Source organism: Ursus arctos, unplaced genomic scaffold, assembly GCF_023065955.2.
Source record: "Ursus arctos isolate Adak ecotype North America unplaced genomic scaffold, UrsArc2.0 scaffold_3, whole genome shotgun sequence".
NCBI classification, from domain to species: domain Eukaryota; kingdom Metazoa; phylum Chordata; class Mammalia; order Carnivora; family Ursidae; genus Ursus; species Ursus arctos.
In genome coordinates this window covers 56,914,236-56,929,692 of record NW_026622985.1, presented here as the reverse complement: position 1 = coordinate 56,929,692, position 15,457 = coordinate 56,914,236, and the positions used below count along the sequence as shown (strand labels likewise).

Below are 15,457 nucleotides of genomic sequence, written 5' to 3'. Positions count from 1 at the left end.
GAGGACATACAAAAACACAGAGAAAAAAGCCATGTAAAGACGGAGACAGACATTGGAGCGACGCGGCTACAAGGCAAAGAACATCGAGAATTCCCAGGAGCTGGAAGAGGAAAACATTCTCCCCCAGAGCCCCTGGAAGGAGCGCAGCCCTGCCAACAGCTTGATTTCAGACTTCTCCAGACCTGTGAGAGAATACATGTGTGCTGTCTTAAGCCACCCAGTTTGTGACGATTCATTATGGCAGTTCTAGGAAACTCATACAGGGACCACCACACACAGTTTGGCCCAAGAGTTCATCATCTTTTGCAGGGATTATTTGTACTTTGTACTGTACTCTCCCAGCTTGGCTACTCCTGTGGCTGTCATCTCCAACCACACCCTTGCCCCATGTACTTTACTTTTCCAACAGAGTTCTCTTCTTTGAACTTGGCTAACCTTCCGAAGACCCTCTGACTCAGTAATTCTGCTTTCCATATTTTTCTTCTAAGGAAATAATTAGATGCACATAATTATTTATATGAGAACATTTCTTAGTGAATTAATAATCAGGAAAAATTGGAAGCAACTCAAATGACCAAATGTTGGAAATGGTTGAATAAATTACGGTAAATTCATATGATTGAACATTATACAGCCACTAATATTGTTTTGAATTAACAACATGTGAAAATAATCGGGATATAATGCTAACTGCTAAATGCAGGATAAATAATTCCATATCATATGATTCCATTTTTTGTGTATAACATATATTTGTATAGATAAAAGATGAGACAAAGATACATCGTGTGGTTATCTCTGAGGAATCACATCAAAAATTTGATCTTTTTGTAAATCCTCATATTTCTCTAATGATCATGTATTATGCAATAACAAGCAAATAAACATATATCTTAATCAAAAAATTCAAACTTCCAGTGCAGCGGCTTTCAAGCTATTTTGACCATATCTCATAGTAATAAATACAGTTTGCATTACGACTGTTGTAGTCTGACTAATACCTGCCCCCTCAAAGATGTCCACATCCTAACCTCCAGAACTTATGAAAACGTTACCCTGCAGGGCAAAAAGAACTTGGTAGACGTGACTTAATTAAGGACTTTAAGATGACAAGATTATCCCAGATTATCTGGTGGGACAAATGAGGTTACAGCAATCCTTCCAAGAGAGAGCCAGGAGCATCAGCATGAGGAGTAGTAGATATGAAGATGGAAGCAAGAGGTTGGAGTGATAGAAGGAAGCAGCCAGGAGACAAAGAATGTGGGCAGCTTCTAGAAGATGAAAAAGACAGGGAATCAGATTCTTCCCTAAAGTCTCGAGAAGGAATGCAGTCCTGTTGACCCCTTGATTTTAGACTCCTGACTTCAGAACCATAAGAGAATAAATGTGTTCCTTTCAGCCACTAATTCCATGGTAATTCGTTATGCTACCGATAGGAAACTGATACAATGGCCTGCCACAGCCACACACATGCACGCTGAAAGAGAAAGTGTCACAAGGCATGACTTACGCTGACATTTTCTCTCCTATTTTCATGGATTGATTGATATGTGTTCTCCAAACAAGATACACTGAAGTCCTCACCGCCCCCACTCCCAGTACCTCAGAATGTGGCCTTATTTGGAAAGAGGGTCTTCACAGAGGTAATGAAGTTAAAATGAGGTCATTAGGGTGGGTCTTAATCCAATAAGACTGATGTCCTCATAAAAAGGGGGAAGTTGGGACACAGAGACAGACACATGGAGAAGGAAGATAATGTGAAGAGACATGGGGACATCTTGAAGACAGAGGCAGAGATGGGAATTAATGTTCCATAAATCACAGACTGTCTGGGGCTACTAGAAGCTGGAAAAGGGAAGAAGAGTCCTTCCCTTACAGGTTTCAGAGGGAGCATGGCCCTGCAGACACCTTAATTCAGACTTCTAGCCTTCAGAACCACGAAACAATAAATTTCTACTGTTTATAACCACCCAGTTATTAGCACTTGGCTATAACAGCCCTAGGAAACTAATATACCCATTCTACTCTATTCTATCCTGTTTCATTAAAACAGTTGCTTTCCTAATCTATTAGCTGAATGACATCAGTCTTTGTAGCTTGACATTCAAGCTTTCCCCACTCTGATTTCTATTTATCTGTTTTTTATCTGCTAATCCATCCTGAGTGCATCTAGTAGCCCCAAACACTCAGTCATTCCCAGAATACAGCGTCAGTTCACAGGTGGTTATGTTCTTTGCCTGTATTATACCTTTTTCTCTGCAACATCTATTCATTTTTAACGCCCAGCTTCATGTCACCTCATGTTAGCTGGCTCCTTAGCCAGAGTCACTTGGTCCCTGTTCTCTGTCCAGACAGTACTTTTTATAGTCCCAGTTACGGCCCTTATCTTTTCGTAGTATGGGATAAATTTAAGTGACTCCTCTCTCCAACTAAACTTCAAGTTTCTAAAGAAGACTACTTCTTTCTTCTTTCTTCTTTTTTTTTTTTTTTAAATCTAAGCTTCAGTACCTAGTCCAAAACACGATACACCACAAACTCAAATATAGGGCGGCTCGAATATGTTAGTGCAGTTTTAAGCTTTAATAACTTCAGAAGTATAAATGCCACAAACTTACAAAACTGTCATTTGAAAGTGTACTTCTTTTGACTCCAAGTTTTAATTATTTTAATAGATGTAATTTTTTTTTCTTTTAATCAATGTATGCCATTTTTCACTCAGGGGAAATGAAACAAAAATTAAAACTGAAAAATGTGTTACTGAAGATTCACAAAACTGAGTAAGTGTAAAATAAATGTAATTAAACTTTCAAGTGATGTTTTTTGTAAGTTGCAGCGTTTATACCTCTGAAGTTATTAAAGCTGCAGTAAAACTTTGGCGACACCCTGTTTTCGAAGACGTATGCTCAAGTAGGATTCATTTTCTATTTACTGTAAAATTCAGTTTGGTTTTCATGTAAGTGGCTCCATGTTGGGCAAAGGTATTCCTTGGCCTGTAGCTGTCCTTGTGCTAAGGCCCACAATTTAGAAGGCCCCCTCTGGCCCTCCACTGGCTGTAGTCCTCCACCTAGAGTGAGGCATCCTTGGAAATTAAGTCCATTGTGTGCCCCTGCTGCGAATCCACACCTTGTTCTGAGTGTCCAGGATCCCCAGATTGCTTCTCCAGAAAGCTGAGACTCAGTGACATTAAGTAATTTGTTAAAGGTTAAAAAATTAGTGCTATACTGGGGCGCCTGGGTGGCTCAGTCGTTAAGCATCTGCCTTCGGCTCAGGGCGTGATCCCGGCGTTCTGGGATCGAGCCCCACATCAGGCTCCTCTGCTGGGAGCCTGCTTCTTCCTCTCCCACTCCCCCTGCTTGTCTCTCTCTCACTGGCTGTCTCTGTGTCAAATAAATAAATAAAATCTTAAAAAAAAAAATTAGTGCTATAGTTAGCCTTAGTTGCATAAAAAAACACCCAAAATGTAAATGGCTTAAAATAACAGTGAATTAGTTTTTTTTCTTGCTCAGTGGACTGGCTGGGCCATTCTGCTGTGGGTTTTTGCCGGGACTCACTCATGCACTCAGCTAGTGGAGAGGCTGGGCTAGAACCCTCTGGCTTCTCTCAGAGGGTGCTGCTGTCTCTGGAATGCTTCAGTTCTCCTGCAAGTGACCTCTCACTCTCCAGGAGCCACACTGGCTTCTCACCTGGTGGTCACAAGGCAGTAGCCTCAAAACCGAAGGTGCAAGGCATTTTGATTTCTGGGAAGCAACCAGCATTTACCCACATTCTAATTGGCAAAACAAATCACAAAGCCAGCCCTGATTCAATGGGACGACAGAAAACAGACTCTACCTCTTGGGAAGAGTGGCCAAGTCACCTCACAAAAGAGCATGGTGGTCTTTTTTGATCATCTTTTAAAATAATGGATTAGAGCTAGTAGCTAAGTAGCAGAGCCAGAATTCCAAGCCAGGTGGCCTGCCTGGGGTGCTCTAAATAACCATCTCTGAACCACAGGGCATTTGGGGACATTCCAATGTGGGAATGATGACATTCCTGTATTTCGTTTTACCTTGCTCTTGTAATCCCCCTTACCTTCCCCCTCCCCCCCCCCCCCCCCCACTGTCTAGCTCAGTGTTCACTACCTGAGGGAGGTTAAAAATATCTACTGAGGTCACTCACAAGAGATGTGACCCTGAATGGGACACTTAACCTTTTTAAGTCTCAGTTTCCCTCCTGCAAAATGGGGATAATCTTAGTACAGAGCCTATCAGATTGCGGTAAGATTCCCAGGCACTCCTACAGAGAAAGCATCTGACTGTGTTGCCGCTTGGTGAGCTCTCAGGATCAGTGCGACTGGAATGTGGACTTTGGCTGAATGCAAGTGGGCTTCCTAAACAGTGGCAGTAAAACACCACTCGGTTTCCAGATGCAAGCACAAGGATTGCAAGCACCCGCGTGGGGAATGATTTTTAAATACAACGTTTAAATTCTGATAGCGGCTTTTAAAAAAATGGGAGGGAAAATCAAAACGCACAAAGGACCAAACAAACCGCAGCCAACCTTTCTCAGTTACTTTTCAGGGTTCCACTCGGGGGGTGCCTGCTTCTTTCAGGATAGAGGGCAGGCCGGCTGCGGCCAGGTCACGGGGAGGGAAGGTGGAGATCTACCTTTGGCGCCAAAGGTCTAGGTCACGTGGGCCGCCCAGAGGGGCGCTCGGAAGCCGGCGTCCTGCAGGGGAGTCGTGACGAGCAGGGCGAGGGCAGGGCTGCTGCACTTCTCCCCGCCTGAGCCAGCGCTGTGCGGACCGGCGGGCTCGGGTGAGTGCGACGTGCGCGCAGGGTCCTTCCTCGCCGCGGTCCCCGGACGCAGGGGGGGGGGGGGGGCGCAGGGCACGCACCGCGGGTGTCTCAGGAGCCGGTTGCACAAGGAGGGGGGTAGCACGGTCTTGGCCGGTTTTAGGGCACTGAGATGCTTGGCACTAGGCTTTGGGTGCGCCCGTCCCCGGGGAACATTCCCGAAGGCTCCTGGCACAATCCGAGGCAGTCGCACCGGGGCTAATTCCAGGAGAGCAAACCTCCCGGTTCAGGTGTTTCCCAGGGGTGCGTGAAGCTGTGGGGTCCCCCGGTTACTCTTGGTGCAAGGTGGGAACACATCCCCTGCCTCCCTCAACACTTCTCTTCGGGATGTTTTGATTTTGTGGGTGCTGTGGAAGAGTGGAAGGGAAATGCCTTCGATTTAAGCATAAAAAGAGATTTGGCCTGGTAGAGGGAAAGAAAGCACAGAAGAAAGACCTGGAATATGGAATTAGGAGAAAATGGGGCACAGGACAGCCGGAAGCACCTCCTTGTCAAGTGGATTCAGCCCTTACAGGGAAGTTCCTAGGAGCCTGTGGGACCTGTAAAGACAAGTGGAAGCATCCAATACCTTTTAGGTCAGCTTGGTCTCACGGGGAAAAAATAGGCTTTGGTATATTTATGGGTTCAAATCCTAGCAATGCGTTTTGCTAGTTGGTGACTCTGAGCAGATTTTTTAGGTTTACTAAGCCCCTGTCTCCCCATTTTAAAGACACTTGTTTTTTTCTCCTCCCCTTAAATGTATGACTAACTTTTTACTATTTTTGGTGTGACATGAGTAAAAACAGAGATGTATGGAAGAAAAAAAAATCCAACTAGAATGTATTTTGCTAACCTGAAAAAACTAGCTTTTAAGAAAGTTGTTCAAAATAAGGAATTTTTATACTTTTGGAAAAAGTAGCTCACACTGGCTTTGTTGGTGTGTGAAAGTCTTACAGTTGTCAAGACCCCTTGGCCGATTGGACTTTCTAGATTTGTACTCCAGGCCACTCTATAAGTCCAGTGGAACCCCTTTATGATATAATGCAAGTGTTCTTGCAAGAAGCTGTTAAATCCTTTTTTTTTTTTTTTTGGAGTTGGGGTTTTTGGAAGAGCATAATTGGTCTCACGAAATATAGGAGTCTAGCTTATAAACCAGTGTATAGTGGGGTTCTCCTAGACTGATTTTATAGCCTGAGAAATACCTGGGTTTTGACTGATAGGTAGTTTAAGTAACTTAGAATGAGTGTTAAGCAAGTCTGCAGGACTTACCAGTTCTTCACACCCCTCGAGAAAATAAAAACAAGAAGCAAACAGCATGACAGTGTTTTGTTAATGACTTTGCTTTTGTTTTGGAAAGCCTATGCTGTGTCAGAGGAAAGATTGAGTGTTGAATACAATACTGGTATGCATTGAAGTAAGATAGTGAGAGAAGAGCTTAATTACTGCCTCAGATAACATCAGATATCCATTTATTAGCACTGAAATTCCCAAGGTAAATAGGTAATGACCCATTCTTAATAAGAAGTATAGTTCATTTTAAAGAGCAAATGTGATTATTTCAGTTTAGCATTCCCGGGGGTTTAATAATGTGGGATTTTCATGGGCTGAACTAAGAACATTTAAAAGAATGGAGGTAGGTAAGTTTCTCATAATTTGAAAGGTAACTTTGGAAGAATGACTCATTAATATCTACATAGATTCAGAACAGGCTAAATTGGACAGAATGCTAAGAACTGTACCTTGGGGAAAAAAAAAAAAAAAGAAAAAAAAAGAACTGTGCCTTGGCCAAAAACAGGAATGGAGTTTAAACTTTTATGCTATATGTTTGCAGGTTCGAAAGATTTAAGCAATAATGGACTCAGTTCACAGGACAGTGATCAGGTGCTTTCATCATAAAACCCAACTACTAAGCATAACTGAACTGAAACCAGAGTATTGAGATTTCTCTCCCTCAGAGATATTGCAGGAATAGCCTTGTACATAAAATCACATGTTTTTCTTTTATTGCTTTAAACCAGAACCTGGGAAGTAAAATGGGGAGGGGAGGAGATAACTCTTTAGGTCCTTTGATCTACTGGCTTGAAAGCAAATTCTTAGCATCTATCTTTCCAATATCCTTGGGACTTATCTCTTAACTTTTCTCCATATTCTGATTCTAATTAGTGGCTCATTTTAAATTGTTAGGGTTATTTACAGGTCAAAATATTTATGTAGGCATCCCAGGCTAGCCCTTCCTCCTTTCTCTTTTGGGACTCTATATTCCCTCACTTACCTTTCAGAAAGACCACTGGACATATCTTTGTGTAACTATATGGTTCTTTGGGGGAGTAGGTAACCCAGCTCCCAAGATACTGATTCTCCTTTTTCTCTCTCTGCAATGTGTTCCGTTCACAGTTCAACCTTTACGTATCCCAGGACACTTGCAAAGTCTCCTAACTTAGCTGTCAGATGTCAAGTCCTCTCCACTCCAGCATCCTGGAATGAGTTTTCTAAAGCACAAAACACTCCCCTCCTTAAAGGCCTTCAGTGGCTCCTGACTGTAACTAGGATGAAGTATAAACTTCCTGCCATGAAATGCAGTGTCCTCCATGTGACTCAACATGACTGCACAGACCAAAGTCATGTGACCCCCTTGCGAAGTCTGTGCTCCAGCCAAATCAAACCTTTCCTGTTCCCTACCTTCACTCTGCCTTTTATGTCTTTGCAGGTAGGCATAGCTCCAGGCAGATAGTAGGCACTAAATCAGTACAGTTGAATGTTTATAGAGTTTCGGTAGGACTGTAAAATTGTTTCACCTTTTCTGAAAATTTTCATAATCAAATGTCGTACATTCAGTAATTGTGGCAGAGGCTTGCTTTCTTGTCGTGGAATAATATATAGAGCCCTCAGCTCCCATCTAGGTTTACCTTTATTTTCTCTATTTTATGGTCTCTCTAACTTCTCTTTACTTGTAATGACACAAAATTAGTTTTCTTTGCTTACCTGCAGCAAAGGAGGACATGTACCCAAGGCACTGGGGACCTAGGACAAGGCCTCTGAAAGGTTTGGCCTTGTGCTGAGTGAGGCAAAGGAGGGGTCAGGGAAGTGGGGGTGGGGGGGTGTTCAAGGCAGTTCAACAGCTGGCTGTCGCAGCAGTCTTGGCTCAGGAGGTGGGAGGATCAAAGTGGAATTGGGGGACACATTGCTAAGAAAGCAGTATCTGCCCAGAAGAAAGGATTGTCAGTCATTTTGCAGCTGTGGTGTGGCCTTGGGCATGTAGAAGCATTGTCACTGTGCTGTTGGGAACATTGCTACGTGATTACCGGACGAGCTGATTTTCAATTTCTCAGATTCTCCGCTCCTCCCTTCACATACTCGAGTGTGCGCCCACATACACACATGCACGCCTGTTAAGGCACTAATGCTAGTTAAATTAATGGCAAAATCGAGTAGTGGTGATGTGGGAAACAAAGGCAGAAGAAAAATTATTAAATTTCCTTATTACAAACAGCCCACTGACAAGTCCTTGAAACAGGCAGAGTGACATTCCTCTAGGGACTCAACCGCCTAGATGTTAATACTTTGCTAAGGCCAAAGGCAATCTTAGCCCGACCCCAGGATCCTGTAAGTCTACTTTAACATATAAAAATTCCTTTGGAAACTTCCTTTATCTCCACCGCCCCCCCCCCAGCCACCGCAAGATACATCTTGGCAATCATTAACCCAAGCATATGATCCACTGATACACATCTGAAGGGTCTCATGACTCTGGTTTTATTAACAGTAATAAATGACCTTTTCCCAACAATAGCTAGCCCCTCAAGGTCCTGGAAACCTTGCTTCCAAAATTCCTTAGAGGCTTATACTATCCCTAACCCCCTCCCAACTTGAAAGTATATAATGGGCCACTCCTCATGACCCTGGTGCAGCTCTTTCTGCCCATGGGTCCTGTCCCCGTGCTTTAATAAAATCACCTTTTTGCACCAAAGACGTCTCAAGAATTCTTTCTTGGCCGTCGGCTTCAAACCCTAACATCTTTTCCTACATCAGTGGGAGATCTTAGTTAATGATACCACCATCTGCCCAGCCATCTAAGTCAGATTTAGGAATCATCCTAGATTCTGTTCTATTTCAACATATAATATCTCATTACTCACAAGGTCCTGCTAATTTTACCTTCTAATTATTTTTAAGTCTGCTCTGTCCTTTACAATTGCCTTTACCTGGTTTAGGCTCCCTTGTCTAAATTCTGCATTACTGTAAAACTGGTATCTGTGCCTTTTCTCTTTTCATTTAAATCCATCCTCACACTATGGCCATAAAATTCTTTTCAAAATACAGAGGCCTCAGTAGTTTCTAGTCACTAGAGGATAAATGTTCTGAACGGCTTCCAGGCTCTCTGCAGTCTGCCCTCTACTGACTTCTCCCGCTCCATCCTGCTATTTAACCGCTTCCTACTTTATGATGATATCTTGCTCTGTATTGGTTATCTATTGCCATGCAACAGAGTTTGAAAAGGTGTAAAACCCCTGGCCCAAGAAAACAGGAAAGCCAATAGCAAATGAAGAGTGTGGGGAAATTCATCTAAGAGTTAAGGTCAGGGTCATGAATCAGCTTGGAGATTTGCAATGGCCCAGGCAAGTCAGGGTAAGGACCTGGATTAGGACACAGGAGTAGGGCTAAGGAGGAGTGGGCAAATTTGAAAGATAGCTAAGAGAATTAGTTGGTGATTGATTGGCTGTAGGAAGACAGCAAGGAGAGAGAGAAATCAAGAAAGACTCCAAGGTGTCTAGCTTCAGTGCTTTGAGGGTATTTCTTTCTTTACTCTTTTCTTCTTTTCTTTTTCCTTCCCTTCCCTTTCCTTTCCTTTTTTTTTTTTTTTTTTTAAGATCTGATTGGCTTTATTAAGTGATTTCTGAATTGGTCAGTGTTCTATCTAGCAAGTAGAGAGGAATCTCTGAGGAGCTATAAAAAAAAATGGAAGGTTTTTATAGAAGGGTGGGGCAAGAAAGTTATTAGCTAAAGAAAATGATTGTTCATCCTTCTCTTAGGGGGAAAAGGAAGGGGTCTTACCATGCAGATGACCTCGTCTTCCCAGGGGGGATGGAGAGGGCCCCAGTGGCACACTCACTGGTACCCATCAGAAAATTCCTGACTAGTTAAGGCTGCATTCCTGGGGAAGGTTGAAACTGCAAATAGATTATGCATTCAGCCCTGGTTTGGGGACTTGGCCTAAGCGATGCCATATTGGGCCTGCGGTTTTCTTTTTTTAAAATTCCCACCCTTTGTTCAGACTCTTAGCTTAACCAAGAGATGTGGTTAAAATATAAGGTGTTATGGGGCTCAGTCGTTAAGCGTCTGCCTTTGGCTCAGGGCTTGATCCCAAAGTCCTGTGATCGAGCCCCACATCAGGCTCCTTCGCTAGGAGCCTGCTTCTTCCTCTCCCACTCCCCCTGCTTGTGTTCCCTCTCTCGCTGGCTGTCTCTCTCTCTCTGTCAAATAAATAAATAAAATCTTAAAAAAATACATAAGGCATTAGCACTTTGAGAATTATTTCTAACAAAGACAGAAAATAGAGAAGTAGGGACATGTTTAGGGAAGAAGATACTAAGTTGGGCATTTGAGTTCTTAATCACTTTTGATTTTTGTCAACATAATTCACATATGCAGGTGAAAAACCCAAGTCCTATTATATTTCTCATCATAAAAAATTTTAGTCGTCTTCACCATCACTCCCCACCCTTCCCTTATCCGTAAGGTTTCCTCTGACTCTTATCTGTTTCTTTTAGTATTTAACTCCAAATTTCTAAGTAATCTGCCTCGTCTATTTCTTGACTTATTGGTTTAAGAGTTGCATTTTTTTTTTCTCAATTTGAGGTATTTTCTGTGGACTTCCTAGTAATCAAGGTGGGATTGTAACACTCTTACCTTATGTCCCAACCTGCCTGCCCCCCATCCTGTTCACATGGCTATAGAATATAGGCTTGTTGCTAAATCCACATCGAATGTTTACTTTATTATGCAATGATTACTGCTGAGCCAAGTAGTATACTCTAATTGCGTTGCCTTTCTTGTACAGTTTTATATTCTTCATTGAGTGAATAACTGCCTCTTTTGGGATTGCTTCGCTTTCTGTGACACTATCGGGACTTCTGTCCAAAGCTGCGGACAGAACTGTACTATCCTTATGCGTATGATATTTTTACAGAAACTCGTGTGGTAGTCATATTTTTATTTTCTTGAGGATCTTGCCTATGGATTGCTCTTACTTAGGCTTCGACCCGCACTGGTGGATCTCCAGGCACAACTGTCATCTCGGGTTTTCTCTTCTGCATTAGTTCCCCTATTAGTGAAATTTCTGTCTTTCCCTTTCTTGGTTTTCTTCCTTGTTTTGGTGGAACACATCTCCCAGTAGCTTCCTGAGTAGTGCAGTGTTAAGAATCAATTTTTTTGAAACTTGTCTCTACCTGAAGATTTCCTTAATTTATCCTGACACTGTTTGATAGTTCGGCTGAGTGTGTCATTCTTTTTTTTTTTTTTTTAAGATTTTATTTATTTATTCGACAGAGATAGAGACAGCCAGCGAGAGGGAACACAAGCAGGGGGAGTGGGAGAGGAAGAAGCAGGCTCATAGTGGAGGAGCCTGATGGTGGGGCTCGATCCCAGAACGCCGGGATCACGCCCTGAGCCGAAGGCAGACGCCTAACCGCTGTGCCACCCAGGCGCCCCTGAGTGTGTCATTCTAATTCGAAGATTATTTTCCTCTTAGTATTTTAGAGGCATGTTTTCCCAGCATCTCTTAGCTGTTGTTGCTGCTACTGAAAAGTTTAATGTCATCTTGGTTCTTGATTCTCTTTTGTGATATCTCTCTTTCTCTCTCTGGAAAGTTAATGAGTCCCTTTATTTCTGGAGTCTGTTCTGTGTCATTTCATTCCTTGATCCAGGAACTTGGTGGTCCCTTTAAATCCGGGAGTTATGTCTGTACCTCTGCTAAATGTTTTTGTGTTATCACTTTGATAATTTCCTTCCTTGAATTGTATCTTCCTTCTTTTTCTAGAACTCCCATTGTTGGATGTTGGTCTTCCAGAACCAATCTCTTAATTATCTTATCTTTTTTCTTCCTATTTTTTTAAGCCCTTTTCTCTTTTAGTTATATTTTCTAGAAGATTTGTGTGTCTTTATTGTCCCACTCTTTTATCAAAATCTTAAAATTGCTACCACCTTATTTTTAGTTTTCAGGAACATGTTCTTGTCCTTCATTCCCTTGTTAAATGAATGCGGTATCTTCTCTTATGTCCTTAAAGATATATACATATATTTTGTTTTTGAAGTTATTCCATTCCTTGTATTTTGGTTTCTTCTGATTTTTTTTCCCTTCAAGTAATTTCTTTTGCTTTTTCTTCCAAATTAAAGGATTTCTTCCAATGTCCAGTGCTTCTTTGACTCTAGTTTTATATTAAGTGTGAGAAACCAAGTTGCTGGTTGGAAGCTCCATTGTGTTGAAGGGATTTGCCAGCAGTTCACTGGCTCCCTGGTGTTGAGTGGTGGGGTCCAAGATATTTCGATGCAGGACAAGTAAGTACGTATAGGACTCTTCTCTCAGTGGATTCAGGCATTCCAGAGAAGAATTCTTCATTCTCCTGCGTAGGGTGAGAGATAGAGGCCGATAGTGTTGTCAGCTTCCTTAGAGCTGAGTGTTGGAGGGGCTGGAGGCAATCAGTATGTAGAGTTTCTCTTAGTTTTAAATTGGATTCCTCTTCCCCAACTTTTCCTATATTTCATATTCTCAAGTCTAGAGTTTCAATGTCTTAAGTTTTCAAAGAATAAATTTTCTGCGGGAGGAGTGTCTTCCTCTGCCAGGGTCTGCAGGGGGTCCGAGGCTCTACCCTCTCTTACAGACTTTCACCTGTCCCTCTGGTTCGGTGCCATGCTGTCTGCCCTTTGCCTTCTGCAGTGTCTGGTACCTACCATTTGCCTTTCTGTGGTTTTGTGACATGAATGAGCTTGTTTCTCATTGATATTCTGCTTTCATTCTCTGCAAACTATCTGTTCACTTTCCGTCTAACAGTAGCAACAAAATTTTGACCTGCCATATTTGCTGTTTTCTTTGGCCATGGGATTTATACCTTTAAAAAAATGTCTTTGTTTTCACATTAGAGCGGTTTCAGGAGGGAACAGAAATAAACAAATGTGTTCAATTCACTGTGTTTAGCAGAAGGCTTGGGTTCCATGATGACCAGCTGAGTTTAATATACCCTTGGGGCATCGGATGAAGATGTTCAGCAGGCAGCTGGTAGATGAGCCTGCAGCTCCGGAGAAGCGTGGTTACATGAGTGGTGTCAGTAGGAGGTCTATTTAGAGTGATGGGACCACCCTGGAGAGACTGTGTAGAGGGGGTTAAGCTGTGGACCAAGGATAGACTCCTGGGAAACCCAATACTTGAGGGGAAGGCAGAGGAAGAAGGAACCATGAAAGACAACATCCTAGAAGATCCACGAAAGCGCATATTACAAAAGGCAAGGCATTGGTAAATTTACCAAAGCAGTAATGTCAACGTGTCAGAGAAAGCAATTAGGACAAAGACCTTTGAATTTGGGAATCTGGAGATCATTAATGATTGGGGCAAGACGGTATGGACAGACGTGAGAATGCAGCAAGAAAGAGAGTGAAAATAGTTTTGTTTTCTTTGTTTTGTTTTGTTTTGCTTTGGTTTGAGAAACTATAGAGGTCATTGTAGATGGTGTTTCCATTCATGGCAGAAGAACCGGATCAACAAGTCTGGGCTTTTCCTATGGTCTCCACTTTGGATACTATGCACACTTGATTTTAAAGTATTTAACGAGGGAGCTCAGTTCTGTATTTATTTGTTCTTGCCAAGTAGTCTGTGACTTTGTCGCCCTTTGGTTACCGGTGTGAAGGTATTTGGGATGGTTTGGTTTTTTTTTTTTTTTTAAGATTTTATTTAATTATTTGACAGAGAGTGATAGAGAGCATGAGTGGTGGTGGGGGGCGGGGAAAGGGTAGTGGGCAGAGGAAGAAGCGGACTCTCTCTGCTGAGCCGGGAGCCCAACACGGGGCTCGGGGATCATGACCTGAGCCAAAGGCACACACTCAACCGACTGAGCCACCCAGGTGCCCCTGGGACAGTCTGATTTTTAAAAATCATTTCTTGTGATCAACTCTCATAACTTTCCAGGGCTGGTGTGAGCAAGCCAGACTGTATGGGACTTCAAATTCTGAATACATGTGTGAAGCTGATACTGTTAAGGATGCCTTTTTCCAATTACGTATATGATGAAATGCTTGCAGGACAATAGAGACAGTGGGGTACTGTGGGGTACAGTGGGAAAAAATTCCAGCCTGTTACAATCAGAATAAACCTCAAATTCCATTCTATTGGGGTCTCTGAGGGAGTCTCTGGGAATAGCAAATTCCTTTTCCTCACCTGAGTTCTGGTTGAGAAGACAAAAGAGCAAGGCACGTGGTGTCTGTATTCCTGAGACAAACTGGGTTGGACTGAAACTCTTAGTTCTGGGCCAGTGAACTTCCTACGACTAAAGCCCAGCTTTGAGCAGATTCTCCCAGCCATTTACACGCCCAAATGGGGTGGAGAGAGAAGACCATTGCTCCCTATGAGGAGCCCAGCATGCCCAGTTTACCCACGTTTATTCATCAGGTAAACCTTTCCACCTCTCGCCCAGCCTCTTGGTGGCCAGAGGCCAGCCTCACCAGGGCTGGAAACACCAGGGCTGGGGAAAAGGAAGCCCCCAAAACACTTGCTGGCTTTCAACACCCAGATCTGATCATTGGCCCCACTTGGTACCACATTCCCCCTCACTCGCTGGAGTCCAGCCACACTAGTTTCTGTTCTCATTGCCTCCTGTGATGGTGCCTGTGCGATCACTATTCTCCGACCGACACTCTCTTCTCCCTGGATTCACATGGAAGTCTCTCATACTCTTCAGAGCTGCTCACATGTCACTTCTTCAGAGGGACCCTCCCTGACCATCCCGATGTAAAATAACACCACTCCTTGACTCAACATTCTCAACCCCTCTACCCTGCTTTCATTTTCTCAGTAGCTCTCCTCGTGCTCTTTCCCACTGCAGGGTAGGCTTCATAAAGGCAGACATTTTGTCTCTTTGGTTCTCTGTGCCTACACTGGAGTCTAGCACATAATAGGAACTGAAGATACGCACTTTGAGCTGCATGGGTCCATGTGTATGCAGATTTTTTTTTGATAAATACATTACAGTACTGTAAATGTATTTTCTCTTCCATACGATTTTCTTAATAATATTTGCTTTTCTCTGGCTTCCTTTATTGCAAGAATACATGCATATATGTACATGTGTATAATACATATAACATACAAAACATGTGTTACTTGACTGTTGATGTTATCAGCATCAGCATTAGTCGTTAACTGTGGGGGGAGTCAAAAGTTATATCAGGATTTTCAGCTGTGCAGGGGGTCACACTCCTGACCTTCATGTTGTTAGGGTCAGCTTTATTTGTTTATTGAATTGAGTGGATGGTCCAGTGAACTTGGAGTCTGCCCCAGCTCTGCTCCATCGACATGGGCCCCTGTTGAAGAGCCACTAACTACTTTGAAGACCAAATGAAACCATGCATGGAAAAGAGATAAGGAAAGTACTAGACTC

The 15,457-nt window shown here is 42.9% G+C and overlaps 1 protein-coding gene across 1 annotated transcript in view; it reads left to right on the top strand.

Annotated features, from left to right (window-relative positions):
• Positions 1-4,646: 4,646 nt before the first annotated feature.
• Positions 4,647-15,457, top strand: part of CPVL (carboxypeptidase vitellogenic like) — a 126,076-nt gene continuing 115,265 nt past the window's right edge. Inside the window, exon 1 of the mRNA XM_026508474.4 lies at positions 4,647-4,796. The gene's annotated coding sequence lies outside the window, so the exon portion shown is untranslated. The remainder of the gene's footprint in view (positions 4,797-15,457) is intronic.